Genomic DNA, 13961 nt, shown 5'->3' on the forward strand with positions numbered 1-13961 from the left:
TTCATTACTCATATGTCTCTCATCTCGAACTCTTTCTTCATTATCTTCATGAACTCCTTAATCAGTTTAGTGTTTATTACAGTGAATATATGGTCGTCGACATAGAGAGTGATTACCATCATATCCTTTTCTGATTTTTTTGAGTACAAGGAATGCTTGTACGGACATTGCTCGTACCCATTTTTCTATAAATACTCGTCAATTCTCTCATTCTAGGCACGAGGAGCCTACTTCAGCCCCCATAGGGCTTATTCTCAATCTTAGTACCTTCTTCTCATCCCTCTCTTTGTATACCGGAATAGTTTCTCAACGTACATCTCCTCCTTCAGCATTCCATTTAGAAAAGATAAATTCACATCCATATGTAGAATTGGCCATTGGTTTTGAGATTCTAATAAGATCAGAAGTTGAATTGACTCCATTCTTGTAAAGGAGCAAAAACTTCATCATAATCGATTCCCTTTTTTTGTCTATATCTCTTCACCATAAGTCAATCATTACAACGCTCAACCTCTCCCTTAACATTTATCTTTTTTTTATACACTCATTTTATTGTAATTGGTCGAGCTCCTTCAGGAAGGTCGGTTAGCTCCCATGTTTTTTTGCGTTTAATTGCCCCAATTTCTTCATCCATAGTTGATTTCAATTTCTCGTCTTGTACAGTTTTCTCAAAATTCAAATCTTTTTAGTCGGCCAGGAGACATAAATGTGGAGTTCATTTGTAGTGTCATATATCTTACGGAAACTTCTCATTCTGGGCTGCTAAGGCTTGGAATTATTTTTTAAAGGCATAACAAACTTAGAACTTATTTCTTCCTCAATCGGGTTACTCTAGTTTCATGTCATTGATTCATCCACATGAACATATCGACTCACCACCATTTTCTTGTTAGAATGATCAAACCTGATAAATATGTACTTCTTGCTTCGATCTTCTAATTTTGGCATGTACTTACTTGGACCTTGTCCATAGGCCACGCTACCGAACACCTTGAGATGAAAGACACTCGGCTTCATATCACTCCAAATCTCATGAGGCATCTTCTCTTATAACTTTGTATGTGTACATCTATTTTCCACATAAACTGCACTGCACCGCCTCTGCCCAAAACTTTTTCGGCATATTCCTTCCTTTTAACATAGATCACTATTTATAATAGTTCGGTTCTTTTGTTCTACTACACCGTTTTGCTGTGGAGAATATGGCATAGTCAATAAATACTTGATCCCATGTTCCTCATAGTATTTGTTGAACTCAACAAAAGTGAACTCGCCTCTTCTATCAGATCGGACTACTTTGATGACTTTGTTTGTTTCTTTCTCCATCATCACTTTGAACTTCTAGAAGGTTTCAAACACTTTTGACTTATCCTTTATAAAATAAACCCACGTCTTACTCGATAAATCATCAATTAAAAATAAATGAAATATTTATTACCACTGAATGATTTTAGAGTTATCATCCACACAAATCGGTATGGATTAGTCTGAGGTTCTCATTTGCTTAGTATTCAGAACTACATAGGAAAGAAGTCCTCGCTTGTTTCCTGATGACACATTCTTCACAGAACCTCTTTTTAAATTTAATATTATGCAGTCCAAGCACCATCTCCAGTTTCACCAGCTCGGTCAACCCCCCGAAGTGAAGATGACAGAACCGATAATGTCACTTCATGTCAGCATCCTCTAGATCAAGTTACATACATTTGTCTTGAACTATTTTAAGGTCAAATTTGTACATGTGATTTTTCTTCATTTATACCTAGTCCATGAGCCTCCCGAGTTAATCCTTCAGTTGTAGTTCTCGTTCCTTCATCAAAGTCGAGTAACCTTTCTCCATCAACTATCTCATGCTCAGTATATTTCTTTTGAGATCAGGTACGTAGTAAACATCTTTAATCTCTGATTCCCCCAATTTTCTGTTGATACCAGATCGTTCCTCAACGTTAGACGGGTACTTTTGAAGAATCACCGAAATAAATGGATTCAGACTCCACCTTTGATAATATTTTGATTAATTTATCATCACCACACATGTTGTTATTTGCGTCGATGTCCAAGTACCAAAACGAGTTATCAGAATAATTTAGTTTGATTTTGGTTTATGGAACTTTTGTAACAAACAACATTCTTTCATCTTCTTTATCAGAAAAGAAGTTTGTTAGGTCCCCCTTTTTTTTCTCAGACCTACAATCTTTATAAATATGACCCAGCTTTTTACAGTCGTAACATTTTATCGAGTAAAAATCCTTGACAACATGTCAATAATTCTTGCATTTATAAAATTGAATGTTTTTGTTTTTGTTTTTCTGGTCACCCCGAGCTTGACCTCGGCCATGCTAGTTTTGTTGTCCTACTTGTTCGCTTCCTCGTCATCCTCTTCTTCTACCACCTAGGCCTTTGCCTCTTCCTCTACCTTTGATATTCTAACAATAGAGCATCTTCACCTCTTTAATTGTTGCCTTTTCCTGTAAAGTATGTTCAAGGGACTCCCCCTTCTTGTTTTTCCTTCTCTACTCATGCGCTTCAGGGGACCCAGCAATCTCTTAAATGATGAGCGTTTATAGATCATTGGATTCCTCTACTACGCACACGATATTTTTGAAATTATCTATAAATGACATCAGAATCTTTTCAATAACTTGGTTTGATGAAACTCTCACCATTCCGATTTAGTTTGTTCACCACGGTCTCCACCCGAGTAATGAACTCAGAAACGCTTTTAGACTCTTTTATCCTCATATTTTCCAAATCGCCCCTAAGGGCTTGAAATCGGACATGCTTCACTCATTCGTTTCCTTTGTTTACTATTTTGAGTGTATTCCATGCTACTTTGGAAGATTTTTCGTCGGTTATCTTCATAAAGTCAAATTTGTCGACAGATCGCTATATGAGATATAGAGTCGCCTTGTCTTTAGCTCGGACGAACTTCAACACATTTAGTTGGGCATTTGAATACCCATTTATCTTCATCGGTTCCTCATATCTAGTCTCGGCCACATCCTAATTATCTTGGAAGCCGAAAAGGGCATTCATCTACACATTCCAATTGATGTAGTCAGCGTCTTTTTTTAATTTGGAAAGTGTGATATCATTGGTTAGACCTGTCATTTCCCTCAAGTATTTAAATCAACACACAGGCCTCACAAAGCTCTCGATCGCTCCTCTTTCTCTCTCAGTAAGAACACACTGCGGCGTTCTCTTTTCAGGCTGACAGGTTCTCTCACGCTCACCTCACACACAATGGCTCTGATACCAATTTGTTTGTAACAAGAGCGGAAAATAATTATTCTTATTCAACTCAAAAAGATTGTTACAAATTTTTATAAGTTGAGTATTTGACTCTTCAAATGATTGTCTCTTCGAATGCCAAAATAAATTATGATGCATAATAAATAGGTTTCCCAGTCAAACTCTCACTCATCCCTCAAACCATATTATTATTCTATGAATACTAAAACATCAAAAACAAAAACTTCTTAATTTAAGTTTATTCAACAAGAATTGTGTATGGAGACTAAAGTAAAATGTGTTCGTCCAATTTTCAGCCCCCAAGGTACTTCCAGTTACCTTGTTTTAGATAAATTAATACAATAAGATTTGCTCCATCAATCTTGTCTCAATCTTGTCTGTAATCCATGTTGAGTTATAAACTCTTAGCAATGTGTCATTTGCAATTTCAGGATTTGTAGCTGGATCATTTGATTGACGGGTGACATTGTAATATCATTATCAACAAATGTTGTTGATACAGGTTAGTAATGGTTTGCGCTTGAAAATCCAAAATCCTTATTTAGTACCTTCTTGTATTTGTATAATTGCTTTGTTTTAGCACACCAAGAACTGTTTAGTGTTGGTTAATTAAGATTATTTATAATAAATCACTATCCAATTTACCGTCACATCACTCAAATAATTAACCAAAATATTAAATATTCTCCATTTTTCTAACTTAAATTATTCATTATATATTTATATCCTCCATTAAACACTCCCTTATGCAGTTATTCCCATAGTGTTTGTTTCATTAAGTAACCTCATTACTTATACACTCCATAATCTCCTGCTCCAACTCAAAAATATTGGGATATAAGGTAGCTGTAAGAAAAAGTTATTTGAAAATAGTTTCTTCATAGGGTTTTGATTAGTTCCTAGAAAGAAAATTACATGACATTACTATTTGGAAACTAGAATTTTGTTATTAAAAACAACTAAATTAAAATTGAATTTAATTTGTTTTCATTTGGTATTAAATAAATTCTTGATAATGATCCATATTATATTGTATTTTTTTCTTGTTGATTCATACACATTATGTTTTAGATCATAATTCTAGTTTCTAACTCCTGTCTATTATTATTGCTTCATATTGTATCTAGATTTTTTTAAGATCAAATTAATTTTTACCTCATTTTGAGTTTTGGCCAACATAACAAATATTGATTATTTTTAAATTATGATCAATATGATTTTTGTTTTTCTTAACAAATCAACCCAGATACTCTAAAAACTAAACTTGTAAGTATATATTTTGTTGTCATCCGAGGTCTAAAACAAAAAAACATCTTCTCACATCAGTAATTAAATGACATAGTATTCAATCCTTTGTATGTTCTACTCTTTCGTAAACCATTTTAGATTGTTAATAATTTGCTCTAAGAAGTGGATTTCTTGTTTAGCTTAAATGGTGCTTTTGTTACTGGCAACAACGAGATAATACTATGGAATGCTCAAAAAAAGAAAAATACTAGAGGTATGATTTTGTAAACCTTTTTCTATGTCTAATAAGAACATGAAAATTCCATTGTATGTTCCTTTTCTCTTTTCAACGGTTGTCTATTGAACTACCTTTTTGTCGATAAAAATGTCTAATGAAAATAACTTGTAACATACCAGACCTGATATTTTGAATTTATAGAAGAAAGAGATGACAACTTGATTTAGATAAAACTTCGACCTCTGTATGTTGAGTAACAACTATGGTAAAACAGAAAAACAGAATGAGGTCCTTCAACATATGACATATAGGAATGAGGTCCTTGAACATATGAAATATAGGAGTAATAACTTGGAGAAGAAGATGAGAATAAGAAAACTTTAGCAGAGAGAATAGAGAAATTAAGGAGGGAAGTGAGATCTTTCATTAACACATTTTACAACGGATTACTATATAAAAGAAAATTAAGAGTTAGTTTGGTGGTTTGGAAGCAAGAAATAAGGGAGGTAAGGTCTTATTTTAATAGAGCTGCAAACGAGTCAAGCCGAGCTCAAACCAGTTTTAGTTCGAGCTCGACTTGATTGAGTATTTTTTAGTTTGATTCGAACTCGAGCTCGAACGATTTTATAAATTCGAACTCGAATATTTACCTACACATTTGGCTCGACTCGAAAATTTTGAACTATAATTAAATTTTTAAATATTTTTGAAGAAAATATATTTATTTTAAATTTTAGGTTTTAATATTAAAATAATAAATAAATAATATATCAAGTTCGAAAAAGTTTGTCAATCTCTCGAGTAAGTATTATATAAACTCGAGCTCGACTTTAATATTAAATGAGTCGACTCAAGCTCGACTCTAATATTTAATGAGTCAACTTAACCTTGACTCTAATATTAAATGAGTCGACTCGAGCTCGACTTTAATATTAAATGAGTCGACTCAAGCTCGACTCTAATATTTAATGAGTCAACTTAACCTTGACTCTAATATTAAATGAGTCGACTCGAGCTCGACTCGAACTTGGTAAAAGTCAAACTCAAGTCGAGTTTTGACCGAGTGAATCACGAACAGATTGACTCATTTATCGCCCTTTATTTTACAATTAATTAGTTCGATTTTTTATGATTTCAATCATACCCATATTTATGAAATATCAATTCACCATTTTAAGAGATAATACTACATTAACCATTTTTCATAGATTTTCTATAAAATTAGACTAAACTAGAAAATATTAGTTTTAAAGCAACAACTTATGAATCTTATTAACTTAAGAAGATATATTTAAAAAATAAATTTAAATTCACAATTTTTCAATATGTTATTTCGAAATTTTCTAAAGTAAAAGCCCAATATAACATCTCAAATATCAATAGTAAAATTGATCACCCTCATAATCATAATTTTCATAAAATAACAATGTAGGTAATAAGCCAATAATAAAAATACCTAAAGAGTATATCAATATCAAATAGCAAACAAGCATCACTAGAATGATTAGTAAACTAAATTTAAGAATTAAATTTAAATTATACTAAATAAAAAAAAACATGTTATTTAGTCAAAGAAATTTTAAAAAACAAAAGTTAAATCAATTATAAGATAAATATTCAACCATTTAAAAAACTTGTCGGATATAACAACCATTCATTTTGAATAATGTATAATTTATTCCTCCAAAACAGTTTATAGACATTAATATTATATAATTGTCTTCTCGAGTGTCTACGTACTTGATAATCTATTTTTGACGATAATTTTATGTTTTTATTCTTATTTTCACGTGTTCATGTATTTTTGTTTCCTATGTTCTCACCTAACTATGTTGAAATCTATTAAACTAAACTTTCCTATTTTTCTTTATTTATATAGTTAGCATCACTTATTTAAAACACAATTAATTTAACATCTCACATCCTTAACCTAGTTTCTCTTCAGCTATATAATTTTAAATATATAATTTTTTTTATATAAATCGGGTTTTTTAATCACTTTTTAGATTTTAAATATTCAATTTATTTTAGTTTGAGTATCTGTGGATGTGGATCGGTTCAATTAATATATATATTTAATATGCTTACTTTATTTTAATTTTATTTATTTATTTTAGGAAGCTATAAATTATAGTCTCACTTTATTTTTTTTAAATGCTAGATTTCACAATTCTTTCGGAGTGCGATTAATCATGTATGTTAAACATATAGTCTCACCAACACACTAAACCAATTTAATAAGACGTGTTAAATTATGCGTTGTCTGACGAGTTCGAACCCAGGATCTCATGCTAGATATCTATCTCTTTTTGTCTCTAGTTTCACCTTATTTAAATTACAGTGTTTCTAAATATTATTATCAATTAGTTATAACATTTACATGCTTTTTTTCTTTCTTAACTTCCTACCCATTTCACAATTTTATTTTGTCATGATTACTATCTTATTAAAAAAAATGAGTGGATTTTATTTTATCTAAGACTAACATTTTTAATACCTATTTATAAATGTCTTTTGTATGTTCAATATTGCTTATATGTGTATTTATTCTTCTTCTTTAGTTTTAGAATAATTACACATCTTATTAACAAATTGATACATATTTAAGTTTGGATAAACTTTAATACATGCACTTGGATTGGAGAAATACCAAAATATAAAATCGTATTTTTCTTAAATGGTTAAATAATTATAGTAGAGACCACTCATTTGGGTGTGTACGTGAGACATGGTGTCGATACTTTTTTTTATATTTAATCAACCATCGTATTACCAAACAAATTCTCTAAAACGGTTTTTTACATGCAAAACATTTTATTCTTTACTAAGTTTTTAAAAAATAATTATTGGCGACTCTGAATTAGTGAAAGTTAGATGGATTGATAAAATAAAAAAAACTGACTCTATATTATATCTCGATTTTGTTTATAATCTCTCCCACGAGCTTAGAGAAAAAAGTATGCAATTGGGCAGTTTATGAATGTGGAATATTTTTGGTGCTATATTTTTTAATTTTTCATTATCTCTTCCTATAGACAAGTATGTTAAATCATCGTTACTTCTAAAAAAACAAATTCATTCTAAATAGTTAGAATTCATTGGATTAGAGATACTTTGATCATGGTTAATTTTATTTAAAACTCATATATTATATATATATTTTTAATTATCAATTAATTAATAATGAACTAAAATATTAATAATTATTTTAGTATATTTTTAAAAAATAAATAAATATTATATTAGTTTAGCTAATTAAAAAAAATACTTTTTAATCCAATAATGTTTTATAAATATATAATAAAAACCCAAAATAACCAAACAAGCCTTGTGGATTCCTAATAAAATAATTACATTAAAATGGAACCACAAACTAGCTGCTTGTTTGATGTTTTATTATTAAATATTTTTATTAGTTTTTTTTATAGAATTAAAATGTTTAAAAAATTTAATTTATTTAATTAGAAAAATGATTGAATTTGGGAAAAGAAATTTAAAAAAATGAGTGATTAGACCTAATTTGATTGGTTAAAAAGTAATAAATTTTTTATGTATTTCTCTTTTATGCTTTTTCATTTTTTTATCCAAATATGTATAACGTGACACGTAATCCTTTCCATTGTACTCCTTCCCTAATTTTCCTCCATTTTCATTCTTTGTTTAATTATTATAAAATAATTTATTTAATTTAATAAAAGTAAATAAAAATATTTTGATATTTTATTTAATAAATTAAATAAGTAATAAAAAAAATAGTAGGTAAAAATCAAGTTTATAGTTTAAAACATAAAAAAACAAAAAAAACTTTTATGATAAGAATTGATATTTATTTTTCTCGATTAAATAAATTTACAGCTTTTTTTACTTTGCAGTGAATTGTCCTCAATCAAACAAGAACATCTGGTCTGGTTTAGGAATATTTTTAAACAATTACTATTGCATAAAAAAAAATTGTATTATAAAATATTAAATTATCACTAAAATTAAATTCATAAAAGTAAAACAAGAACTTTGGTGTTGGATTATTGGATATTTATATTAAATGTAAACAATTATATTTAATAAATAAAAATAAAAAGAGGATGTATTTGAATTTCTAATTTATTATAATACTTTTATCAAGGTTGATTATTATTTTTAAATACAACCATAATTAAACAACACATCGTACACATCTCTTATTAATTATATTACTTAATTTATTAATTAAGATATTAATTTTAATTAAAAAACACTTATGTTTTAAGCAAAACAAATTCAATTTTACTCGATCGGGCTGCAATTATTATTATATAATAATTTTCTTTAAATATTTTTACTAAAAAAGTATTCACCTCTTTAAAAATACCACCCTTCAAAACAAGTTCCAAATTACTAATTGAGTCAAATTTATATCGTTTTAATCAAACAATGCAATTTTGAATAAATATTATACAAGGTTTGAACTATTATGTTCTAGTCATTTTAGGTTTGGTTAGAATAGATTCTTATTTTTGTTGTATTTTGTTTTAATTAATTTGATAATTGGTTAAGATTTACAAAAATTCATATAAAAAAAATAATAATTTGAATCTTATATAACCAAATTTAAAATTAATGTTCTATTTGATAAAAAAATAACATAAATTCGAGTTCTCACATAATAATTGGGTATAATTTTTTTTATATATTTAAAATTAATTTTATAAAAATAAAATAAGAGTATTCTATTTATTTAATAAATTAATTAATTGAATAGTTAAAAAAACAAAATTGGAGGAAAATTATTGATATAATATTTTAGAATTTCAAACGAATTTTTTTATTTTATTTTAATTGATAAATTATAATTTAATAATAATAACGATATTACATCATAAATAAATAAATAAATAAATAAATAAAACTAATTGAACTCTAAGATCTTGTTTGAGGGAGTGGTTTTATTGAGTTTTGTTTGTATTTTTTTTTAAAAAAAAAACTTTGTTAGATTAAAAGTAAGAAAAAATTGGTTTTATTTGTTTTTAATCAAATTATTTTTTATCTCTAGATTTTTATTTAATAATTAATTTATATTAAAAAAAAGTAAAGAATACTTTTAGTAATTTAAGAGATAAATATATTAATTTAGATTAATAATATAATAGTTAGATTTTGAGATAAAGAAATTGAATTATATGTACTCCTATTCTTAAAACAATAATAGAAATATCTTGTATGTACAATTTTTTTGTACATAAATTTTATTTTAAAATTAAACATATAAATAACTTGAAAGTGCTCATATATATTGAATTAAATGAAGAATCAGATTTTTTTATTTCTCTTTCGTTTTTGTGGTGGGAGAAGGCGTGATTGGTTGTAATCCAACTGTCTTTTACAGGTGGATGAGACGAACGGATATTAAATACAAAGTGAAAAATTACTATATCTACCCTTAAAGTATTACACAACTTTAAAATAATCCCCTAAAATATAAATTCTTTTATTAGCACTTCAAGTATTGAATGAAGTTGATATTTTCCCTTTTCAAAACCGAAAACACTGTGTTAGGTTTAGGTTTTTACTATGAAAAATGTTTAAAATTATGTGTTATTTTTTAATTTTTCAACCACTTAAATCATTTATAAAAATTTGAAAATATATTTACTTATTATAAAAAAATTAAATTTTAAATAAAAATATTATAGTAAAAAAATATTTATATGCCTTTCAATTATTGGATATAGGTTATAATCTCCCTTTTTAAAACGGATAACATTCTAAGTTAGGTTTTATTTATTTTTTTTATCAAAAATTCTTTCTGAATAATTTTTATTTATTTATTAATTTATTAGAAGTTTTATTTTTTTATCCTACAGAATAATGAGGTTTATTTTTAATATTAATTTAATAGTTTATTTGGTTAATAATATCATTTATATATTCATATATAAGCTTATAAATATCAAAAACAATATTAAATTGAAACATGACCTTTCATTATCTCTATCTATTTTTTTAAACCCAAGTGTATATTGTTTTTTCTCCTTTTCCTATCAATTGAATTTGTGCAGGACAATTTTCTTCAACATTGAAACATCAAATAATTTGATGTAAGCCTAATTATTAATTTTATTCTGAGATTCTTCTTCATAAGTCACTATCCAAATCAATTAGAGAAGGATTGCATCTACAATAAACGCTCAACCTCTCTAAACCACATGCTAGTTTTTAACGTCGTAGTCAATACATTAATTATGTCATCCATTTTTTAGCTCACTTCTACTAAAATTTTCTTTTGATTCTTTTCATATTACCCTATTTTCATTACCAACTCCTTAATTCCCACTTTCCAACTATTCTCTTGTTTATACCCATCATTAGTCTTAATCTATCCCCAATCACCTCTATTCATCATTGACCTTGAGAATAACCCCCAATGGTCGATCCTAATAAATGTTTTTACAAAAAGAAATGTTAGACTGCAAGTTGTTCAGATTTATATGTGAGGCAAATGGAAAAGAAAAGAACGTTTGGAGGTCATCAAACAATTTGCATGCCTCTTTAAAATCATTTTAGAAAATGAACATCATAGAAATCTAATGTTATCAAATGGAATGGACCATGGACGGTTGACGGTAGCACCATGGTCCTAAAACCCTAATCAGATCTACTCACCATCGAAGAGGTGAATTTCTTAGAATTTTCCATAACAGTCCAAATTTATAACATGCTAAAAGGTCTGAGAGTAGTCACAAAAATTATGAAACTGATCATAGATACTCTAGGAATTAAAATCAGTTATATTATTTTTAAAAATGAGAGATTAAGAATATTTTTCTGTAAATATGGATGTATGAGCCACGAACTCCAAGTTTTCGCCTTTAAAATGAGTTAGCACCTCAGGGCTATGGGGCCTTGCTTCGTTTAAATTGGTCATTCAAATTCTGAATGAGATTTATTTTTTTTTAGAAAACGGTTTAACACAATTTTATTAAGAAACTCAAAAAGTGTGAGGGTCAATAATTAAAATTAGACAAACTCTAGTTTTAATGGTAAGATAACAAACAAAAGACTCAAAAGTTTCTGAAGGTGAATCAAATCACATTACAAATAAAGATTTTAATGAATAAATACTATAATATATCTATCTCAACCTATGTTGTCTCCATATTCGCACTTTTGACCCTATTGCGTTCTCGCACGTCTCATTCTTCTCTCGTTTTTATGAAGAGAGATTGAATTGATGTAGATGATGATGCATGTCTGCTCTCATTGTTTAATATTCTTTTATATAAACCCGTACTAATATGATAAAATGTATTCTTTTTCAGGATTTCAGGTCTTTTGTCACTATTTTTCTCTACTTCACTTTTCTGTATTTGAGGATCAATAATTTTAGATTCCTATTTGCTTTTCTCCTATGTTATATCTTTGCTTTAAACTTTTACCTTTTCCTCTTCCTTGTTTTTAGATTTAATTTCTTTAGCATCCCCTATTTTATCAATTTAATTATTTTCTTCATTATCTGATTCTACCTTATTTCTTCTTCTACATCATTACTTTCTTCCTTCTCTAATTCTTCCTTAATTTCTTACGTTGCATTTTGTCCTTGTTGATTGTCTTTAACTTCCCCAATATGTTCTTTGATCCTTGATTATTCCGTTTCATCTGTTTTTCTTCTTCTTGGGCTTACAGGATTTTATGCTTTTCCTCAATTATTTTTGCACATTTAGTGCTAGAATGTTGAAAAGTATTGTAGAAAAAAAATATGTCAGGCCTCCATTCATATGAGATTTCTATGACTGTAGATTTTTCTTTCATATCAACTACTGTCATGTTCTTTGTCAACGTACTTCAAAGATGAACTTCAATGCTTATTCTAGAAAAGGTAATTTGCTCTCCTCCTTTTGGGTACATTTATAATAATTTCTCAAATAAACTTGCAAAAGTAACTTGGAGCTTCTGCATTGTACATGTGTACTAGGATGTTTCAAACCTTAAACCATATCTGAGTTGTTGTTTTTTTGCTTGCTTAGCAGGTTGAATTCTTCAGACCATCTCTCCAGCTTTATACAATTAGATACAATATAAGTATGCCCATATTTCAGAATTTGATACAAGTTTGATCAGTTTTTGAACTACAGAAATAGAGATCATGTATGTTTACAGATGCCTTCTCTAGTCCCTTCTACTCTCATTATTTCATTAAGTCTTCCTCAGTGATTGAGAATGATACTTTATTCTTCCTTGTGTAGTTTCCAACCACTACATTTTCTCATTCCTTAACACATTTTTCCTTTACTTCAGTCGGCAATATGAATTCAAAAGGAGAATTGAGTACCTCTACTTTTATTTTAATATCGCCCAAGTAGATTTTTTCTTTATAAGCATGATCCTCTACTTTCTTTCATGCATTATTTTTTCAGACTTCGTTCACTCTCCAGCTGGAATTGCTCTTGATAGTATATGTCTTTGATTTAGGATACTTTATCAGCTCCTTCATTGTTTCAACTGACCAATTTACTATCTTTTCATATTCTTTCTTCTTTAGTAAATTTCAGTTCTTAAGATAGTGTACATTTAATTGGACGGTTGTTTCATGTATTTTTCTTTTTTGAGCACAATATCTCCTTTACGTGCATCAATAGATTTGTAATTTGATTTTTCAGTCCAAAGAGATTTTCTCTTTCATTGTAACCAACCTTCCAAATTTCTTCTTTCTTCCATTGTTTTCGTGTTGCATTTTCTTAAAAAAAAATTATCAGCAATTGGTTACTTACCTTTATTGCATTCCTATATTTCCTAGATAATTTTTTCAGTAATCCTATCAATTTCCTTTACATTTGTCTCTCTTAAACCTTCCATAAAAAATTCTTTGACTTCGTTATCCTTATTGATTTTCTTTCTTCCCATTTTAATAAAGAACATAATACAACAACAAAGTAGAACAATTACATAATAGGATACACTAGAAACCCTAGTTATTATAGAATATGCTAAACCAAAAACCCTAACCTTTCAACCAAGTTTTACAGATGAATGAACGACCTAACTAATAGATATGATACCATATCGTTCGTGTCGATCATGCCGATTGTGTCGGTCTTGCTGATTATGTCGATCATGTGCACGTTATTGATTTGACAAGCGACCCTAAAAGACTAGCAATCGTTACCACTACAAGTGAACCGCGACCTTGATACTGTGTCGATCGTTTCATTCATTTTGATCATGCCAATCGTGTTTTCGTGATGAGATAATTTGCTGCCGGAATTTACGC

This window comes from Impatiens glandulifera, chromosome 8 (assembly GCF_907164915.1).
Source record: "Impatiens glandulifera chromosome 8, dImpGla2.1, whole genome shotgun sequence".
NCBI classification, from domain to species: Eukaryota; Viridiplantae; Streptophyta; class Magnoliopsida; order Ericales; family Balsaminaceae; genus Impatiens; species Impatiens glandulifera.